This window comes from Ischnura elegans, chromosome 8, assembly GCF_921293095.1.
Source record: "Ischnura elegans chromosome 8, ioIscEleg1.1, whole genome shotgun sequence".
Lineage (NCBI taxonomy): Eukaryota > Metazoa > Arthropoda > Insecta > Odonata > Coenagrionidae > Ischnura > Ischnura elegans.
The window spans coordinates 46,191,004-46,214,156 of NC_060253.1; the positions used below are offsets into that span (position 1 = coordinate 46,191,004).

At 38.1% G+C, this 23,153-nt stretch overlaps 1 non-coding gene across 1 annotated transcript; it reads right to left on the reverse strand.

Annotated features, from left to right (window-relative positions):
- Positions 1-1,522: 1,522 nt before the first annotated feature.
- Trnam-cau lies at positions 1,523-1,594 on the reverse strand. The gene has a single exon. It is a non-coding gene; the product is annotated as a tRNA-Met (tRNA).
- Positions 1,595-23,153: the final 21,559 nt, after the last annotated feature.

The following is a 23,153-nucleotide window of genomic DNA, read 5'->3' on the forward strand; positions in this document are numbered from 1 at the left end:
AGTTGTACGTAGTATTAGTAATTAGGGATGTGCGGGTAGTACTTTTTGATCTCGAGTCGAGTTGAAAACTACTTGCGAGTATCGAGTCGAGTCGCGTCTGGCAATTCCTGAACTAGGCAATACAGCAATGCATTCTCCAACATATCTCATTTTCCAATCCTGTTAAGAATTTTCTATTCAGAATGCTTAGCTTGATCTAAAAAGGAAAAGATAGTGAGGAACATTGACGGTGAATGTCCCACAATTAGGAGATGAATGAAAATTAATGTGTCCTAAACAGTTCCATAAGCACCATTGAAATGAATTTACCCCTAGTAATATGTCGTCAATTCAATTAATGTATGCATCCAAAACGCACATAAGAGCCCTCAGTACAGTATTTTTACAATTGAAATAAATATTATATGGGTAAATAAATCACGTAATATTTTATATTAATAAGCCGCCGGGTCGGAAGACGGTTGGCCGATGCAGCTGACGAAAAGATATTCGGCGCTTACTATAGTGCTTTACTGCTACGTGTACAAAATCTGGTATTAGAACGACTTATTAACTTTAAAAAGGATAATATCACATCATTGGCGTAGCGAGGGGGGGTTTTGTGGGGATAACCACCCCCTCTCCCCCAGAGCTCAGAGAAATTTTTAAATTTAATCTATTTTACTTAATTGGATTGATATTACTAAGAGAATAGTGTTATGCTTACTAAAATATTCCTCAGAAAGTCGTAGAACTCACCATTTTGAACCATTTATCTTAAAATTCCGCAATTAATCAATTTGTCTTACAATTATTATTCCGCGATTATTTCAATCAATTTATTAATTCCGTTATTTATCTCGCACCTGCCGCTTATCCTGGTGGGTATTCCATGCCCTCATACATCCCGGTATAATTTGCACCTAAACCCCCCCCGCCAACCTTCATTTCCTAGCTGCGCCCCTGTATCACATGAGTTTCATGATAGCGCCAGCTATCGACAAATTTCTGAACTAACTGGCCTCGACAGCTCTGTAACCGAAACTACTCGACTCGACATTCGTAATACTACTCGAAGCACTCAAGTCGAGTACCAACAACTCGATTCGACTCGAACCTTCGAGTACTCGCACATCCCTAATAGTAATCGATATAAGTTCCAATAGAAAGGTTAGAAAACGAGAGATACTTTGCCGATAGGGTTCGAACAGGAAACTGATTTCCTCGAATCATAAATCACTTACATAAGTATTATGCGATAATAAAAGCACTAATTCAGTGGTTCAACCCGCCGGCTGGTGTCAAAACATTTGGGATCTTGTTAGCGCAGTCAGGTATAGCGCAGTAATTAGTGTCGAGCTTACAATTTGGAAAGGGGTAAAACTGAAACATAATTATTTTCCTAACTTTGAATTTTGATTATAATGTGTAAAGGAAAGAGTTTTTTCCAATAATTAGAGGTGATTTCCATCCTTATTTCTTCTCTTTAGTTCAATATTCTCGTTAAATTATAAATTTCGCTTGCAAAAACACTGAAAAAAATTAGCAGAGCGTGGTTTCGATCCACGGACCTCTGGGTTATGGGCCCAGCACGCTTCCACTGCGCCACTCTGCTTAGTTATTTAAGGTTAATTCATTCTTATATCAATTTCTTTGTTTTATTGATGTATTTTTAGTTTCGAGTTACAATACTAAGCCATCTTCTTCTAAGGTGAATCTCAGACTGAGTATACCGAACAAGTTGTAATATTTCTAAAGTTATACCGGTATGAGTCGATACTTCAGTGAACAAATGCATAGTGTCCAATGAAACTACTAGGTGTGTGGCCGGGGTGTAAGGATACTAGCCGTAAATCTGGAAAAAATAATTAATTTTTCGTTTGGTGTGAAATTTATTCCTTTTAAATTCAAGGGATTCAGGCCTGATATAATGGAAGTTCGATATTTGAAATAAAAGGTAGGAAATTGAACTTTATTTCAATGTATCCCTTGTATTTTATCGATTTTATCAGAACTGTTTATTTTTTCCATTTCCATGATTATATTCTCTATCACAGTGAAATGAATCTTTTTAGATAAATATAAGCCTAGTGCGTAGCTTTCTAGTCTCTAAATAGTTTGGGGAATAGGAAAGGAAAAGTTGGGTGTAAGGAGAATCCCACGAAATTCTTTCCTCTGTCCATTCTGCTAGGAGTCAAGTGCGAGAAAAAAACGAAATATGTAGCAGATCGTTATTTCTTGGGGTTTTCTCCATTAAAAAGTGATTATTTTCATCCTTATTTCTTCTATTTAAATCAATTTTCTCGAAGGAATATAAATTTCAGGTATAAAAGCACTTGCATCAGTGGCGTAACTATGAGAGTGGTTGAGGGGATAGGTCCCCCAAAAGCCTCAGACAAAAAAATTATTTAAAAATATAGTGTAGTTTTGACACGTAATAACTGGATCAAATTAAAGTTAAATTTTAAGCACCAAAATCATGTGAAAAGCATTTTCAGGTACGTCGTTTTCAAAAATTTCCCCGGACCCCTGTTGCCGCCCCAGGCCAAAGCATATGCCACTGACTTGCATATAAATCCATAGTATTTCGATTTTCGAATGTCTGCGTAACTGGCCCAGCATGTTTCCACTGCGGCAGGCTACTCTAAACATAAATGGGCGAACGTTGTGACCTGAACCTCATTTTTAAAGTAAGCAGCCACGTAGCCAGAAATTTGCTTAGATGGTAAGCTGGTCGCCAGGGTATTTGTAATTTATTGTCAATTCCCACGCATCGGAAAATAATAAATTTCATTTAAGCTGCAAAATTCGTTGGCAATATTCTGAAATTTATCTTCATTCTTTGTTTTCACAGGAATGACCGAGTTTACTATGGCTAAGTGTCCTCAGGCGTTTGTTACCGATCTCCGTCTGATTTTTCGAAATATTTTAAGCCTTAGGGCTCAGGTGGCAGAAATTGATATTATCCGATTTTGACCAAATTTCGGATCGGAGACCCTTATCTCAGTCCATAACTTTTAATACTTGAGAGAAGGTCAGAGGATAAATGACGTTGGACTGAGGAGATTTATGGCGGGCAGTCGCCACAAGGGAAAAACATTCGAGGAGGAGGCTGAAGGACCCCTGGCTACGTGACTGCACTCATCACTCATGTTTATGTTTATCCTGAGCCCTGTAAGACTTCTCAATGTGCGTGTGACTAAGTGGCACTGCCCTGAAGAAGTGTTTTACTTTATTTGAGAGTTGACTGCATGGACTGTTGCTAATTTTTATTCAATTTTAATAAAAGGTCGAGAAACCTGAGACTAGTTTTGTTTCAATATCCTTCTTTCTCTCCACTTAGCTGATATTTTGATACTTGCGTGGTTATTTACGGATACCCTACAAACAATTCTTGTTGACGATGTGAAGAAACAATGAGAGTTACTCGATAATGGACAATAGGGTGGTCTCCTAATATTTTTTTATTGCCTAAATCGAAAGATTATTACTCCTGGAGTACGCATTTCACGCTTGCAGATTTTTAAATGACGATATCTATTTTTCGCGATTGAATGAAAAGTGAAAATTTTCAAGAGAAAAAGCGACGGCTAAGTATGAATGCCGGGAAAAGCCCGTGTGATGCCATTTTGGCGCCGCTGCCGCAAAGTGAGGTGACCTTGGGGCGAGTATATGTGCGCCACTGAGATGCAGATTGCTAGCAGGTAGCAGAGTACCCTCTAGCAGATAGCGCTTGGCTTAAATAAGGATTATTAATACCTCATCAAACGAAGGAAATTATCCGAGCAAAGGCAGTTTTAATAGGTGATTTTTAAGACATGTTTCCCTGAGCTCTGTGCCTCGTGCATGCATTGGTAATCTCAGACGATGTAAAACTCCTATCTACTGTCGTAGAAACTAGGTCCCTGTAACGTCACGTGGAGTGGCATCGCATGGGCGCCAATCTGGCCTTTTTCAAATGCGGTTAAAAATTGACCATTGCCATTCGTCTAAACTGGGATTTCTAAAATCAAATAATTTGTATATTGTGAATACACTAATAGTGGGTAACGAATCGCAATCAATGCCTTTCGTTTTCTTTGATGAAAGAAAGTACCCTATTCTAATCAAACAAAGAGGGATTATTGTAATAAAAATATTGCCATTAGGTTGTTCGCGTCGTTGCTCCTGATGTTTCGCCGTAAGTCCTTAATGATTGTGTTCGCAATATGTATGTAATTTGATTTGTAAAGTAAGTTACACATCGTCGCTCCCGAATTTCTTCGTGAGAACTTTTCCTGGACAATTGTGCCAATAATTTATGTCAGTTTGATTTTCTAAGTGACAGTACTTACCGTTGCTTCCGATTTTCTCCGTGAGTACTTTCCCCGGGCAAGTGTTTTTGTAAAGTGTATTAATTTGATTTGCTGAATTAAAAATGAACATTACTCCCATTTACTTTTTCTTTATCAAAATCGCTTCTCTTTCAAATGTGATCAATATAGGTATTCGCGGTGTTCATTTCCTGTTCTTACTCTCAGCTAGTGCTTCGATGATTGTCTGCGATTAGACTGGACTTTATCTAATAACTTACTTATTTCAAAACGATCAAATAGCATGACGAAAACATATCAATTCATGCTCTACAAAGTGTATATATATTCCTGTTGAATTCTACATAAATTATGAATCTGAGGTTACTACAGAGTGGTGATATGTAAATGCATTTTACGACGAATCAATCTTTCCGTAATTTATAATTATTTGTTATATTTTGCATTTTGATTTACCCGTTATATAAAATAGGAAAAGAAAATTGACCACGCTGAAAATGGTTGTGGACTGTGGTTTCGATGCTCTTGGTAATGGGCCTAACAATCTTCCACTGTACCTTCCTGCTGTCACATTGTGTAAATGCAATATTCTGCCGGTAAAATTATGGAGTAATAAGGCCAAACGAATGTCACCAAAAGCTGACATATAGTCGTCCATCAGAATCACTGGAAACCGAGAAAAACTAATAAAATCTTACAAGCGTAGCAGCAGCTACGTCGATGCTTAGATGTTGATAACAACGATGACAGGCATCAACGTTAGCGTCATCGACGTTAGTTGATTAGTCGATTTTGTTTCCTCGATCAATGATTGACTCACTAAACGATTCGTTTGGAGAGTCGACAGCTTTCCGAATGTGGTCGTTTTCGTTCGGAAATGCAGAATAAGCCCTCAGGTTGTGTGAAAAATTGGCCAATGCGGAAGTGATGCAAAGTTTCGTTATCACATTTCCGTCCTCTTGGCCAGCGCCCTCGCATTCTCCAGAGAATTATTACAACATCTCCATTTCGGTCGCTTCCGTTGCGCCAAGATCTCCCTTCTTTTTAGCGCAGTGACGTGTTCCATCGTGTTTGTCTCATGCTACCTTGTTCTACATAGCAGGTGCAAATCTTTCTGGCCACCTCAATGCCTCCCATCATGGATTGAGGTGCGAAATAGTATACCTTTACCTCAACGGTATGATAATGCTCTCCGGATTCCTTGTGATTTCAACACACCACTGTAACCCATCCACTTCAATGCCTTTCAAATTTGGCATGCTCAGTAGCAAGACTTTCTTTTTAATAAATTCTCTCCCGGTTGATATTGATCCGTTCACGCTGACAATAAAAAATTTTACTCACCTGGCATCAACATACTTAACGCACGAATGACTAACGAACATATAGCTGGATAAATGTTTGTTACTCCCGTTTTTTAATTTAGAGTTGTAATAAAAATTAATTTATTTAATTATATAATATTAGTTGTTATATGTGCACTATAAATTGGCAGTCTTGCTGTATGTGTACAACTTAATTAAAATTAAAATAAATAAATATTTGAAAGTGATGAAATATGCCAATTTATAGAGTCTTACAAGAATGAACATGAAAGTAACAGGACATCAACTTTGAAAATTTTGAGCGTGTTTATCTATAATTATACGCCTACAACTCTATTTGTAGCTTAAATACAACAGTCGTGCAAATCCAACCTTCTGCTTTCCGGGCAGATGCTCACACCGCCGAGCTATCGAAGTTTCTTTTATCTCCGGTGTTTTTGGCGTGGGGTTTATGCGACCTATTCCCCCCAGATGTAGCTCATGTAGCCCAATGCGTTGGCCAAGAGATGACTCCGGACACGGCCAACGCCACCAAGGAAGAATTAAACACACACAGAAGAAGAAATAAAATGAAAGATTGTCACATTCACATGCCAGTATGATACACACAGCCAGTAGGATACACACAGCCCATGCGTTTTGGGCACCGCCGATCCCAACAAGAAAAAAGTAACCATTGAGGTTACAAACATTTTAGCAACGCAGAAATTGTGGGAGAGAAAGGTGAAAAGGAAAAGGAAACTTTTTCTCCCGCAACTTCCACCATATTTCTTGTACTTGATTTTTCTCAAAAAAATCTCCCGTTTTTTGCACGAAAAAACACGTTACGCAGCTTCGAGCCACCAGTATTTCCGTATTTTAATTTCCATAAATTGAAGTTTTGATGTGAGGAAGTAAGATTTGTTCCTAACTCTTTGAATAAAAGAAATTATTTGTGACACTAAAATAATAGTAAAAAAGTTGTTGAAAACAACGCTATTCTCCGCTAAAATGCTTTTTGTACATTGGAGTTGATTCCTTCGTTTGGGCGATAGAGCTCCTCAAACTCAGCTCCTCGGCTGTTTTGCTCATTTTAACAGACAGTAGTTTTTTCGGCGGCGCCAAAAGTTAACGTCAGCTGTACCACCTAATGTCACCTAATACCACCTTTACTTTTTCGCACCATTAATTTCGATTTGTGGTGGTATACCATGAGTCAAAAGGGTGGTTTCCTATTATTTTTTTATTGCCTAAATCGAAAGATTATTACTCCTGGAGTACGTATTTCACGCTTTTAGATTTTTAAATGACGATATCTATTTTTCGCGTTTAAATGAAAAGTGAAAAAATTCAAGCGCGCGAAAACTCGACGGCCAATTGTAAGTAAGAATGCTGGAAAAACTCCGTGTGACGTCGTTCTGGTTCCCGCTGCCGCAAGTGTGGTGACCTTGGGGCGAGGCTTTTAGGGCTGATACGATAGCAGAGTACCCTGCTAGCTGGTAGCGCTTGGCTTAAATAAGGGTTATTATTACCTTATCAAACGAGGAAAACTTTCCGACCTTGGGTAGTTATAATAGGTGATTATTAAAGGCCGCTGTACACGGTGAAAGATCATTCGAAAGATCTTTCGAAAGATTATTCGAATGATCATTCGCAAGAAATTCATTCGCCGGTACCGCTATACACGGTGAAAGATTTCGGTGAATGATTTCGGTGAAAGTTCTGCGCAGAAACGATGCTCACTGGTGCGACTATCGATAGTGTATTTCGATTCTAACGATATTTCCGACCGTTTCTCTCCACATGATTTGTTTAGGAGCTCGCAGACGATGGAACGCTTTGTTTACATGTGCGATTCAATATACTTTGGTATTGCTTTGACTTTCGGTGGGGTATGACGCACTAAGTAATGAGAGGAATTAGAACGATACGTATTGACAGCGGAAAACCACTTTAATAAATCGTGCGTTTTGTACTCCCGTAACGAAGTACATAATGAGGAACTTGCATGGGTCGTAGATTGCTCTAAAAACTATTTTGAATAGGTCAAATGGATACATTAGCTCGCAAAAATACCTTCAGTTTCTCCATTCAACATCAAAAGAAATAAAAAAATTGCATTTAAAATCGAGAAAAATTTCTCTGAGCCGACCACTGCGCGAAGACACCCGAGCGTTGCCGAGGCCAGGCGTGACGTCATAGGTGCCTAAACAACCGCAGGGAGTTGGAAAATACGCTAAGCGCTTGGTGTAAAATTTGTTTTGAGGGAGTATTTAGCCGCTCATCATCACTTTATTTTGTTCTGTTATTCTTGGGCAAGTTTTCCTATTGCTATTGTGCCTAGATTATTACTTGGGATATTAATAACGCGGCATCGGGATGATGAAGTACAAGCGTTTCACTTCGTGTGTTTTAGTTATCAGAAAAATGGATGATAACGTTGCCACTCGTTCGAAAAGTACACCTGAAATTCATCTACGTCTACATAATACCCCGCAAGCCGCCTTTAAGGCGTGTGGCATGGGATGTTAGGACACCAGCCTTTTTTTAGGACACCAAAAATTGATGCCATGACCCTCATGGAATTTGCTAAGACAAATTATTGCTATACGTTGGCGGCAAATCGAGTTGTAAAAGAAACTTGTAATACTGGAGGATAACGATCGTAAGCTGTGCTGTTGAATTTGGCAACGCCCGATTAGCGGAGAAGGTAGTCCTATCCGTCCTACGGTACGAATTCACAGCAAAACAGTCTGCACACAATCCACATGTGATATCGCGATCGGTTCCGCTGCCAACACACACACAAGCTACAACCTATTTCAATAATATAGGTAAATCCATAAACAATATACTAGCATATACCATAAAAATATAGCGGGAAATAGGCAAATACTCTTATCAAAAACTGGATGTCACTGTCACATTCTTATATTCATCACATACAACTTACAATAACAGAACTCGTTATGATGAATACAACTATTTATTCACTGATTCACCCTTAAATGAGGAACTTGCATGGGTCGTAGATTGCTCTAAAAACTATTTTGTATAAGTCAAAAAGATACATTAGCTCGCAAAAATACCTTCAGTTTCTCCATTCAACATCAAAAGAAATAAAAAAATTGCATTTAAAATCGAGAAAAATTTCTCTGAGCCGACCACTGCGCGAAGACACCCGAGCGTTGCCGAGGCCAGGCGTGACGTCATAGGTGCCTAAACACCCGTAGGGAGTAGGGAAATACGCTGAGCGCATGGTGTAAAATTTGTTTTGAGGGAGTATTTAGCCGCTCATCGTCACTTTATTTTGTTCTGTTATTCTTGGGCAAGTTTTCCTATTGCTATTGTGCCTAGATTATTACTTGGGATATTAATAATGCGGCATCGGGATGATGAAGTACAAGCATTTCACTTCGTGCGTTTTGGTTATCAGAAAAATGGATGATAACGTTGCCACTCGTTCGAATAATACACCTGAAATTCATCTACGTCTACATAATACCCCGCAAGCCGCCTAAAAGGCGTGTGGCATGGGGTGTTAGGACACCAGCCTTTTTTTAGGACACCAAAAATTGATGCCACGACCCTCATGGAATTTGTTAAGACAAATTATTGCTATACGTCGGCGGCAAATTGAGTTGTAAAAGAAACCGTCCTACGGTACGAATTCACAGCAAAACAGTCTGCACACAATCCAAATGTGAGATCGCGAATCGGTTCCGCTGCCGACACACACACAAGCTACAACCTATTTCAATAATTTAGGTAAATCCATAAACAATATACTAGCATATACCATAAAAATATAGTGGGAAATAGGCAAATACTCTTATCAAAAACTGGATGTCACTATCACATTCTTATATTCATCACGTACAACCAGGTACAACTTACAATAACAGAACTCGTTATGATGAATACAACTATTTATTCACTGATTTAAACCCTTAAATTAGCCCACACAAGTGACACAGGTGACATTTCTCACTACTATTCGTTGAAATAATGGAATAACAAACTTCACACACAGTTTTTATTTCAATAGCGTGATCGTGAAATGTCATATCTACGGTGAACAACGGAGATTAGCACGCCACTGACAATTTTTACACTACTGTTAGACATTTATCGATAGCGTAATAGCACTTTTTACAATTCAATCACGATGGAACACTGATAACTCTTGGCCGATATTTTTCAACCTTGTCAAACTTTGTGCATTACAACCACTGGCACTGTGATTATTAGCAGTAGCTTAACGGGAGATGTCACGTTGAAAATAACACTATTTTGGCACAAAAATGTTCCTAGGTGTCTCCAATCAGCGAGCAAAAGTTGCATTGACTGGAATTCTCCCCATAATACAAGCACAGACAGTCCTAAACGACGAATTCTCCGGTACCTACGAATAAACGGATGGATTTATTGTGTATAAAAGCTAAGCGGACATTAGTAAACGTCAAAATCGTTCTAATTACATGCTTAAATGAATGATATGCCGTCGATAACATCAACTTACAATTAACGTATCCCCCTTCGAATGGCCGTGGCTCAGACTCCTACAACGATGTTATTTAGGTATTATCAACTTTTTGGTTTAACTGCTCCAGGTTTATATTTTATGCCCTTACTCAGATATTAATATTATAAATAATGCAAAATACGAGGGCTTCCAAGCCTCTATCGTCGGATATTTATCTTTAAATATAAAATAATCAACACGTCTAACAAACGAAGCTCTCACAACTGCTGGCAACTATTACAAACAATCACAACAATAGCTTCGCGTGATGTTTAGGCACCTTTGACGTCATCGAGGCTTCGTCGGCAGTGGCTTGGGGGGTGAGGGAGTTTTTCCCGCGCTTTAAAATTCGTTATATTTATCATTAAATATCTCGCGAAGGAAAACTCAGATTTACATGCGGTTTTCTTTGTTGTATTCAGAAAATAATTTTCTGTCCACCTATGAAATAAAAAAAATTCATGCAAGTTCCCCATTAGCCCACACAAGTGACACAGGTGACATTTCTCACTACTATTCGTTGAAATAATGGAATAACAAACTTCACACACAGTTTTTATTTCAATAGCGTGATCGTGAAATGTCATATCTACTGTGACAACGGAGATTAGCACGCCACTGACAACTTTTACACTACTGTTAGACATTTATCGATAGCGTAATAGCACTTTTTACAATTCAATCACGATGGAACACTGACAACTCTTGGCCGATATTTTTCAACCTTGTCAAACTTTGTGCATTTCAACCACTGACACTGTGATTATTAGCAGTAGTTTAACGGGAGACGTCACGTTGAAAATAACACTATTTTGGCACAAAAATGTTCCTAGAGATCTCCAATCAGCGAGCAAAAGTTGCATTGACTGGAATTCACCCCATAATACAAGCACAGACAGTCCTAAACGACGAATTCTCCGGTACCTACGAATAAACGGATGAAGTTATTGTATATAAAAGCTAAGCGGACATCAGTAAACATCAAAATCGTTCTAATTGCATACTTAAATGAATGATATACCGTCGATAACATCAACTTACAATTAACGTATCCCCCTTCCAATGGCCGTGGCTCAGACTCCTACAACGATGTTATTTAGGTATTATATAATTTTTGGTTTAACTGCACCAGTTTTATATTTTATGCCCGTACTCAGATATTAATATTATAAATAATGCAAAATATGAGGGCTTCCAAGCCTCTATCGTCGGATATTTATCTTTAAATATAAAATAATCAACACGTCTAACAAACGAAGCTTTCACAACTGCTGGCAACTATTACAAACAATCACAACAATAGCTTCGCGTGATGTTTAGGCACCTTTGACGTCATCGAGGCTTCGTCGGCAGTGGCTTGGGGGGTGAGGTAGTTTTTCCCGCGCTTTAAAATTCGTAATATTTATCATTAAATATCTCGCGAAGGAAAACTCAGATAAACATGCGGTTTTCTTTGTTGTATTCAGAAAATAATTTTCTGTCCGCCTGTGAAATAAAAAAAATTCATGCAAGTTCCCCATTGGTTGTTTTCGCTGCAGAGCAAAGATGATTATGCTTCAAGATAGTTTGCTCTGTAACAAGATCATAAGGGAACTTACTCTTCAAATGGCTGCCTGAGGTCTTTTCCCTCCCGATTCATTAAATTATAAAGTTAGTGAAAATATAATTTGGGGAAAAACTGCACATTGTTACTCGTTCAGAAAAATCCTATCTCAGTCCCGTATTGACGCCGCAGCGTCCAGCTCCCATAAAAAAAGAACATAATAAGCATACAGCAAAAGCTCCTGAAGGTTGAAGGCCGGTCGACCATGAGTTTTTATGTTTGGGGTTCCTTCGTGTACACAGCCTTTACAATGTAGTCGAACAAAGGTCATTCCTGTGCGAGAAAAGAAAGGTAACGTGAAGAGAAAAAAGGAAGCGACCTGTTCTATTTTCGAAAGAGTGCGCTTCAGCATCCTCATACTTTCTACAATGAAGTTGGCTCAGTGCTTGCTATCGAAGCAGGGGAAGAAAGTGGACTGTGATATTCATGGGCTAACTTATAGGGTTTGCCCCTTGAATTATAGGCAACCCCGTGAGATTGTGACTTCCTAGGTGGGCCAATGTGATGTCACGGCTCGTTTTGGCTGGAATGTGTTCACCGAATAAACAGATATTTTGTCATTAATTGGGAGTCTCACCCCAAACTTTAGCGTTCAAATCATTGAATACAGTTTGATAATTGTAAATCAAACAAAATATAGACGCAATCGAGGAGAAAAACGACGATTTTGAACTTTAAAAATCCGGAATGTTTTTTCCAAATTACTCAATTTTGAGGAATGATGTTTGTGAATTTACTTTCTTTCAAAGTAAATATTAATGATTTAAGCTATCGCATGAGTTAATATGCTTCCAAAGTTTATATATATTATCTTAAAATTCCGAGGTGGTGCTAATGGCAAGATGGACGCCATGCGCTCATATCATTCACGGAATCATTCAAGCAAATTAGGACATGCTCGAAATTTCTTTCGGGTGAGTTCCTTGAATGATTAGAGATAGGCAATATTGTGATCCCATAGGTGAGCCAAGATAACGTAGCGGCTCGTGTTGGCTGGAATGTGTTCACCGAATAAACAGATATTGTGTGATTAATTGGGACTCTGACCCGAAACTTTAGCGCTCAAATAATGAACTATAGTTTAATAATTGTAAATTAAACAACATATAGACGCAATCGAGGAGAAAAACGACGTTTTTATTCATTAACTATCCGAAATATTATTTCCAAATTACTGACTTTAGACAGTTGATGTTAGTGAATTTATGTTCTCTCAAAGTACATATTAATTATTTGAGCTATTTCATGGGTTACTATGCTTCCGAAGTTTTTATATAAAATATTAAAATTCCGAGGTGGATGCCAATGGCAAGATGGACGCCGTGCGCTCATATCATTCACGGAAATCATTCAAGCAAATTAGAACAGGCCTGAAAGTTCATTCGAATGATCATTCACGCTGGAAATTTCCAGGAAATTTCCGTTGTACACGGTGAATGATGGATCATTCGAATGATCTTTCGAAAGATCTTTCGAATGATCTTTCACCGTGTAAAGCGGCCTTAACATGCTGTCTGTCTAAAACTGATTGAAGTAAAATTAAAACGGTGTTAAATCGAATGGCTCTAAAGGCCTGGTTACACGGTGCATTAACCCGTACGGGTTAATGTATGAATGCGTGTCTGTTTGCATGTCTGAATTCATGGACGTTTGCGTGAACGAGGAGCATGAATGAGCGGTTACACGGTACATGCGTTCGCACAAGTTTTCACACATTTTCTCGTAACGCGAGGCGTTTAGCTTTTGTTTATTCCCTTTACAGTGCGCAAAATTTAAATGTGAAAACAGTATCATTAGGTAGGAAGCAGACGATACCTACCAGAAAATAATTCCCTTTTCGTTGTTTCCTGTAGGACCAGGAAATTACACATACTGGTAATATATTTGCGCTGCCGTGTAAACAGTGGTTTTCATTGTAGTTGCCGATGTTGTTTCATTTCGTGCCAGTAATATTTATTTATATTTAATATTTATCGTTAACGCTCGCTTAATGCTATATCTCAATAGTACTCTATTTATTTCAAACCGTTATCAAAGTTAATACATAGGCTGAAAATTTGTAGACGCATCTTGTTTTTAAGCCGTGTTCACTAGACATTTTTCTGTCACCTGTTTCACTGAGTGTAGATGATGTATGAGAGTAGATATTTTTAATACTTTGTTCTACTTTTGTCCGGGACGGTTATAAAGTTAAGAAGATATTTGCTGTTGATGGAAAAGATGTTGGTTTAGAGGTCTTGCCGATTTATGAACTTGCGTAATGTGAGTCGTATTTTTGTGGTGAGCCAGCGCATTCCCACCTCGGACGTATAAAAGGTAGAATTGTCGTTAATTCGTATGATATTAATTATGTTTAAATGTGTTCTATAAGTCGTATGATTGCCGTTGTATTTCACAGATGTCGTATTGAAAACTCTGTGACAACCTCATCGATTGTTTTGTTCCGGCATAATACAACCAATAAGATACCATAGGCATAAACTTGGTATGTCCGGCATACATACAAGGATAATCTATGCAAATATTAGTGTTGATGCAAATGGTGAGTTTGTGGTAGGATTCAAGCACTTACGATACAGTACAAATGAACAAATACGCGTAAAGAGTTACTGAATAGCCAAGACGGCCGTGGAATAGCCCTGCAGATGACAACTAAATGTGTTGTTTCCCACCAGGTGGCTCTGTTATCAACTTGTGCGAATGCATGAACGAAATTAGAACAGGTTCTATTTTCCGTTCACGCGTTCATGCATTTGTACATTTTGGGGTGGTTACACGGTGAATTTTTCCGTTCATTCTCGCGTTCATACATTTAGACATTAACCCGTACGGGTTAATGCACCGTGTAACCAGGCCTTAACATATGGTTGCAGAAAATTGAGTGTAAAATTATGTTAAATTTGAGTGTCATACTAAGTTGTTATTTACTTTTTTTGTTTATTTTTTTAATACTGTTTGTCTGACACGTTATTTATTATTCGCGATTAAATGAAAAGTGAACAATTTCAAGCGCGCGAAAACGCGACGTGTAAGTATGAATGCCGGGAAATCTCTCCGTGTGACGTGTTTCTGGTTCCCGCTGCCGCCCTGTGAGGTGACCTTGAGGCGAGTTGAGCGCTGATACGACGCAGGCTGCTAGCGGGTAGCTGAGTACCCTGCTGTCTGGTAGCGCTTGGCTTAAATAAGGATTATTAATACCTTTCCGACCTTAGCCAGTTTTAATAGGTGATTATTAAGACATGTTTCCCTGAGCTCTGTGCTTCATGCATGCATTGGTAATCTCAGACGATGTAAAACTCCTATCTACTCGTACAGAAACTAGGTCCCTGTGACGTCACGTGGAGTGGCATCGCATGGGCGCCAATCTGGCCTTTTTCAAATGCAGTTAAAATTGACCATTGCCATTCGTCTAAACCGGTATTTCTCAAACCAAATAATCTGTATTTTATGAATACACTAATTGTGGGTAACGAATCGCAATCAATGCCTTTCGTTTTCTTTGATGAAGGAAACTAGGTACCTAATTCTTTTCCCGCTAACGACTCCTCCTACTGTGGCCAAAGTTGTTCGTTCTATCGAGTGAAGCACATATAATGTATTGCTAAATGTGTGATTCGTACAATTATTTAACGGACAGCATATTCATATTAGTATAATAGTTTAGCTAGTCGCTTCGGTGGATTGGCCAACTTAATAGGTCAATAAATGTTGTGATAATCAGCATAGTGACGCTTTCCGCCAATGTAGTGAACCCAATTAATGAAGGCCGTCACGTCGGGGTCTGATGGGAGCACATATCTTAATTGACTCAAGCGCGTGATGAGTCGTATCACTCATCATGCGAGTCATTTCGCGTTCGATGTTACGGAAATGAATATAACCGGAAGGAAGGTTTAGAACGCGTTAAAGTTAGGACCGGAAAAGAAACATGACAGGTCATTAGCTACGCCTCAGTTGTGCGCGTTTGACGTTTTTCTTTCTATTCCACATAAATACCGCTCTTTTTTTTAAGCCGGTAGTAAATTTTTGTTTCCCACGAAAGGAGTTGTTCTTTCCAGGAAGGGATTAAATTCCAGGAAGCTCATCGTATGAGGATTGTGAGAAATGTTTATTTACGATTTGTCGTCCTGCTACATACCGAATCGGTGGTTTGCCACAATAATGGTCCTTCATCACCACGTAGTAATTCATCAGAGTGATCTAATAGCCTATTTCCTTCGTTGGTACGGTTTTTCTTTCAATTGATTGAAGTACAAATTATGTATTCTTACAAAATAATTTATATTATCATTTAAGGGCAGTAAGTTCAGATAAGTATATTAATAACTAGTCCTTTCGGTGGAAAGGTCAGCATCAGCTATTTTACGTCATAGAAAAAACCTATCATTTAAACAAAATTGAGGGAGTAAGAAGCCAAGGGGCACTAGTGATTTATTTTTATAAACAGAGTTAGACACAGAAATTAGGTAAAGAAAACAAACGAGATCATCAGTGCATATGATTTTACACTCGATATCATCACAGAAAAGACTCACTAGTATCCCTTGGCCACCAAGTTTTTGTATATTTCTTTTATCAATTTCTGTATTACCTTAAATTGTACCCTATAGCTTCTCACCCCCTCAATTGAGCTCTAATATAATACAGCGTTATTTCACTAGAAATATAATGCTTATTTTTTCCCTTGCAAAGTTTCAGCACTTCTGAGGGCTTTTGATTATAAATAGGTTGATTCAGCGTAAATAAATGGCACAAATACACAAAACACATTTGAGTGCAATAAAAACTGAAGTTTGATTCGCCTAAAAAATCATTAATTGTAGTTTTTCCCATCTCTACTTCAAATAAATTGTTATCATTAAACGTGACTGAATTCCATCAAGCAAAGGCTGATGTTGCTTCATTTAGTATTCCAAGAATTTGGAACCAGTTATGCCTTACCCGAAGTTTCCGCGGGTTAGCGCTAAATTAAAATCCGCGGTGGCCGAAGTCTCTTCTTGAGGTCGCAGAATATTTATTTCCAGTAAAGGGAAAATATTTCCTATCCCACAAACGGTCGACCTGCGAATGAATATCTTGATAATTTTTACAATACCTTTTTGGAAAATTTCATCCGGGGGTGGATAAAAAAATGAATTAACATCAGATGTATATTTATTTATAATATTACTGAAATAATCAAATAGGTATGCCAGACTGATTTAACTCTCGAAACTTTTGCTATTTTTTACGACTGTGCAATGCACAAAGGTAAAATTCAAATGTATGACTTTTACATACATTTGACTTTTACCGTTTATAGAAGTATGTTTTTTTAAAGTTTAATGTTATTAAATAAGATTTCGTCATCACTAAATTTGGATCTGAATAACATAAGATATTCACATTCCCATCGACGGCCGACTTGCGAATGAATGATAATTGATACTTTTTCTGTAGGTGTTTTGAAATTTTAGGCAGGTGTGTTGGTTATCATTAAATATATTTAATTTGTTTTAATCTCGTAATGTAATAGGCTGTAAGATTTATTTCAAATACCGAACTTGTACTAATACTGCACATGTATAATTTTATCTTATGCCATTAATAAAATTTAGGCTTTTAAAAAGTTCAATGGCATAAAAATAGGCATTCATTAACTTAGTGTGGATCTGATGGATGGTAAGATACTATTATACAGGACTAAATATATAAATAAAAGATCGTAGCATTTTTCCACAAGAATTTTTAATGCGTACAGCGCGTTTCGGCTCACTGAGCCATCATCTGGTGTCTTGTACCAGATGATGACTCAGTGAGACGAAACGCATTGTACGCATTAAAAATTCTTGTGGAAAAGTGCTAGGATCTTTTATTTATTTAAATATGTCTAAATTCCACCAATTGAAGCCTGAATCTGTTGAAATTATACAGGACCGTATTAATGTTATATTCAAAATTGTATCTGCTCATGGTCCTGTTAGTCTTTTCGACGAATGTCTTCACGTCATAACCTTAACCCGTTGCGTCACAATCGTTGCTTCAGAATTTGACGTTGTTGGAAGCATCTGTTTCGCAACACATCACGCTATTAATGCCATGATAATCCGAAAAAATTCTCTGTAGTGACTTAGGAATTTCGTAGTATTATGTAATATGAGTATTTTGAAGAGCCAAAGAAGAACCAAACATTATGTTCAGCTAACCACATGCCCAGGAAGCTGGGAAATTCAGAGCTCCGCAATCAAGGTTATGACTGTTTTTGTTGCCTCAAGAAATGGTCCGTCATCGTATTTGTTTTTATCTTTCATTTAACTATTGATCTTAATAACCACACCACACATTTTCATAATTTGCGTCTACTCCACAATTTTTAACTTTGCAACATAATATTCATTCAGCACTGTATAATTCAGATCAAGAAAAGACGATGTGTGACTAAAATTATTGGAATAATCTCAATGTAATTCATTTAAAATATCCTTAATTGCTGCATGAAATTTTATTTCACCCTCCTTAAAATCGAATTCTCTGGGAACCAGCGTCATTTTGCTTTTATTTTTGCTGGTTTGAAGTTTCGCTTGTTCTGTGTTCGTTCCATTGCTTTTATTCTTACTAGGCTCAATTGCACTTGCGTTTCCTGAAGATAGAGGTCGACTTGAGTAATATTGTTCAATGGTTTCGCAATTTTTGTCACTCTCCGGGCATAAAACAGAATTAACTTTTATTTTGATATCTGATTTCATGCCTCAATTTTTAAAGGTTATTTATGCTAAATTTATCAATTAATTAAGGTTTACAAGGGACATTTAGAGAATCATCCGAGTGTTTCTATTTTCCGAATTGAACTTACTTATTTAATTTCAATTAAGGGAGCGTCTATTAATCACTTGAGGTGATTTTGACGATTTTTTGACCCCATCTTTCCCTTCATCGTGAGATTTGGCTCGAACCCCTCCCTCTAATCTCACGTATTTTCTGTTGAAATGCGTATTTTTGAAATGCGTATAATACGTCTCTATACTTCATCGCGTTGGATTTATTAATAAAAATGTTTAATTATTTTTATTTAGGATTAGTGAAGACTAGAAGAGTAGTGAGGTGCAAGAGTCCGCATGGGGCAAGATAAATTTTCCGAAATATTTCTCTAAATGCCGGGATGATGCCACTTATAGTCTATTAGTTTAATTTACGTGACCGAGTGTAGCAGAGTGGTGCTTTCAGTGGAAGACAACGAATGACAGAACGTGAGTTTTTCTTATTTTTCATTTTTACGCGACTTTTACCTAAACTGTATGACCGCGTACTTCCCATCTGTGCTTTAGGCGTTTATTTAACCACTATGTTTGTCTATAAATCCTTTATATGCATTCTTTGCCTCGAAAACTCATGCAGTTAGCAGGTTCGTAGCTAATCATGTGGTTTTGCTATGACGTACTATGCTTAGCAAGTGCCGTTGGGGCAAGAGTCCTGGAGCAAGTGTCCGCATGAGGATTCTTGCCCCACGGGCGCTGACTCCTGCCCCACTTAATACCATTGCTTCTTCATGTATAACCTGATACTTTCTATAATAAACATCACTGGTACTTTGTTGATAAATGTATTGAAAGAAAATGCGGAACTTTAAGAGAAAAACCGATCGGAAAGACTTTGGATAACAATTTTTTGAGGTAGCTACACTGAAGAGGAACAATAGAGAATAATTACGATCTATTGCAACTAGTATAGAAATCGATGAATTGTCTCTGCATAAATATTGCTCAATTTCAGAATTTCAGGTGCGTTTCATTCATAGATATGCATAATACAGCCACATGTCTCTTCCCAGAGCATTAGACTACATCCAAAAGCATTTCATTCGCATAAGCGGCGTATAAACTCAAAGCAAAACTCTGAAATTCTTACGAGTTCCCCCCACACCCAGAAACTATACATTAAAATATCTGAAAATAAGGTTAAGGGTTGCGATGTTAAGCGGCTGTTGGTGGACGGCAAACTGGGCATTAACTTCACCGGAAAAACTGATTATCACTGTGAAGTTTGTGGAAAATTGTGCTAAGATCCAGCAATTATTGATTGACTGTTGTGTAATGAATGTAAAACATGGAGGTAAGAACCTTGCGCCACATATTCTGGAAAAGGAAAGTTCACATGCGAAAACTGTTGATAGGACTCGTACACCGTAAGAGGAGCACACTTGCACCACATGAGGGACGAGATTCCTACTTGTTTTTCTCTTACATTTTGATGAATAATGGCAGTTATTTATTTTTTCTGCAGCAATGGAAGATAAGTATTGTAGTACATGTAACTATGATCAAGGTGCGTAAAAATAAAAATTATTCTTTAAACCTTAATGGATATTTTAAAAGATTGTTGGTTAGATGCGTACTCTTGCCCCTCATTCCCCTATTTAAGATTACGTGACCGTAATTTTACACAGTTTCTTGAGGAAAAAATATTACGTGATACTTGCCAGGACGCCCCCTCTTCCCCAAGTGAGACTAAAGTGAGAATCGGCTTGACCCCCTGAATGGCTCACGTAAATATTGGATGCCTCCCATGGCTTATTATACTCTGTCCATGAATCCTTTTCTTCGCTCCCTCGCTTACCTAATATTCTTCCCTCCGGCGTGGCTTTTGGCATCTCATATCTTCAATCTAAACCTGCTGTCTCCTCAGTATCTCATCCAGACATCTCCTCTCCTTTACCACCATGTCTGGCACTTCGTCGCTCCTCTTTCCCTCCTCCAACTTATCCATTCTCCTCCACACCCTCATTTCCCGTTTTCTATTCTCATTGTCCATGTTTCCGCACCGTATAGCAATTAACTCTGAACCAGACTCATTTTAGCCATCTAATAACATTCTTACATGGCGATTTTTCCAGTTTTAGAGCTCCTCTGTTACCAACGCAATTCTCTTCTTTAATGTCATGTCCGTTTTCCTGTAATGCCCTTCCCAAATAATTAAACTGCTCTTCCAGCTCTAGATTGTTCCCACCTTATTTTTTGAACACCTACACATTATATTCCTGATTTAATTTTTCATTCTTTTGTCATTTTCGTTTTCATATTGATTGGAAGATTTACTATATAATAAACCAAATAATTTTTCTTAAGATAAACCATTGTATTTCATCATAAATTGCTTTTAAATTTATTTCGGAACTAATGTCAATCGACTGGGATAAAGTTTGCATAGCTTAAGCTTAATCACAATTTCATGAAGGAATCTCAATTAAAAATACTATATTGACTCCATTTTTAAATATCAAAACTCGTCATTTGTTCTCGCATTCCATACTTAGCGTTTTACATTTTATTACTTCAAATAAAGATGCAGAACATGAACATAATTACATAAATTACGGAGTAACTTTAGGTAGCCATTAAGAAGACCCTGTTCTTTGGCTATCATTATTTACAAAAAGGCTATGCGCACATCGAAGAATTTTCAGACATAGCATTAAAACTTACAGTGCATACATATATTACATAAAAGGAATATATCCTCCGTATATATTTTTTTCTATGATCGTCGCTATTTCTCTAAAGGTACCGACTGAAAAAACACGCCAAAAGCTCCGCGCAGTGGCGTAACCTGGGGGTGGGGGGGTTCGGACTCCTCCCCGAAATATAAAAATACAATTATTTTCCTTCATAAAAGAAAACAAAATATTGAAAATTCATGAGTTTACAATATATTTTTTTAACGAATGATGTGTTGAAAAGTGTAAAAATCAGTTTAAAACCTATTACTTAGTACCCTGTTTTTAAAAAAATTTCCCCCTGGTTTTGCCCCTCCCCCCACCGAACGAAATTCCTGGCTACGCCACTGACTCCGCACACTTCGCGTAAAAATTAATTGCTAATTTCGAAAAAATATCTGATGATTTCCCGGCGTATACTAGTAGTGAGTATGCAAGTAGGGGCTGCTCAAGTGCACCGGGTAATATCCTTTGGGGAAGCTTGGCAGTCATGGAGTTGCTATTGAGTGGTGAAGCACCCGAGCTGCCTACACCATAATAACATTGCATATATAGTTTTGTCTACTAACCGGCTTCGAGGTTGGTGGCACTCTTTCGCCAAAAAATTCTCTACTCTTGCGTTGGCTGCCTTGCTGACAGAGGAGTTGTTATTCGGAAACAGGGAAGCAGGAACCTTGGTAGAGACTTCCCATCATTTCCCTTCTCACTATTGCACCAGCGCAAGGTGCCATATTATAACCACCTTGTCGCCAACCTTTTCCTACCGCAGCTCGAGGAAAAGGAGTTCGTGGGCTTCCGCTCTCGCTCCAAGTCGCCTCAAAGATGCGGTCAGCTCCTTCCTGCTGAGGCTAGAAACAGAATGTGAGCCGGAGGAAGCTCCGAATGTGTGATTTTATCCAAATTTACCTGGTCCTACACTTTTTCTCGATCGAAAATATATAAATGATATATAATTCAATACGGCAGCGTGAACGGCGATGGAATTCACTTGAATTGCCACAGAAAAAATCTTGGCCGCGAATCGGTCGGAAAGAAACAGATACAAAGTATATTCTCCAATTTAAACCCCTGAAATACAGTTCCCTCTCTGAAGCTCATTTACTAGATCTAAATTCAACCCAGGGAAAATTTTTCTGCCTGCATCCTTCGATATTTGAGATTATACTCGCCAGGCAACTCAATTATTGATGGCGATATTTGGTGGAACTTGGTGATAGGAAACATAATAAAATATACACTGTTGTATGTTCCATAGAAGTTTACTTGACCGACCCAGGTTTCGACATTACACTATATCATTTTCAATGGTATTTTTTAAGAGTAAATTTCGCTAAGTAGGTACACGTTTGTTTTGATACACAAGTAGTTTTTGGCACGTAGATGGTAGTAGTCTGGAACAATGTTCACGTGTATACTTTAATTATGAGGAATAATGTAGCATGAGTAATACTTCTAGTTTTTCCTGGGTATAGTTGCATTTCCGAGAAGTAGCATTAGCTATAGTTATGAGACATCATACAGGAGTCATATTGATTGATTATCTTCGACTGCAGACACTCAATGGCATTGCATCCACGAGAAAAACAATTTCTACGATGCATGAATTGGTGTTCATAGAAGCAGGAATGTCAAATAATGTCGTCATTGATCTTGTTTTACTTCTTTCTGGTGACTGATCTATGGAACTATGGTTATTCATCGGTGAGCAAACGTGTTACGTATAGATCACCATTTTTTGCACTGGGAGAATGGGTAATCACCCGTTTCTCACCGGTTGCGGAGCTGTTGAGTGCGGTGATTGCTACCACAATTGACTCGTTAATATGCTTAATGGGCGAGTGCCGTAATTCGCAGTAAGCAACGGTTTTCCGCTTGGTGAACGGTTGATTACGATGATTCTGTTCCTCAGTACATGCTTCAACTGACTTTTGGAAAATCCCGGAATATCCCGTGGATTAAA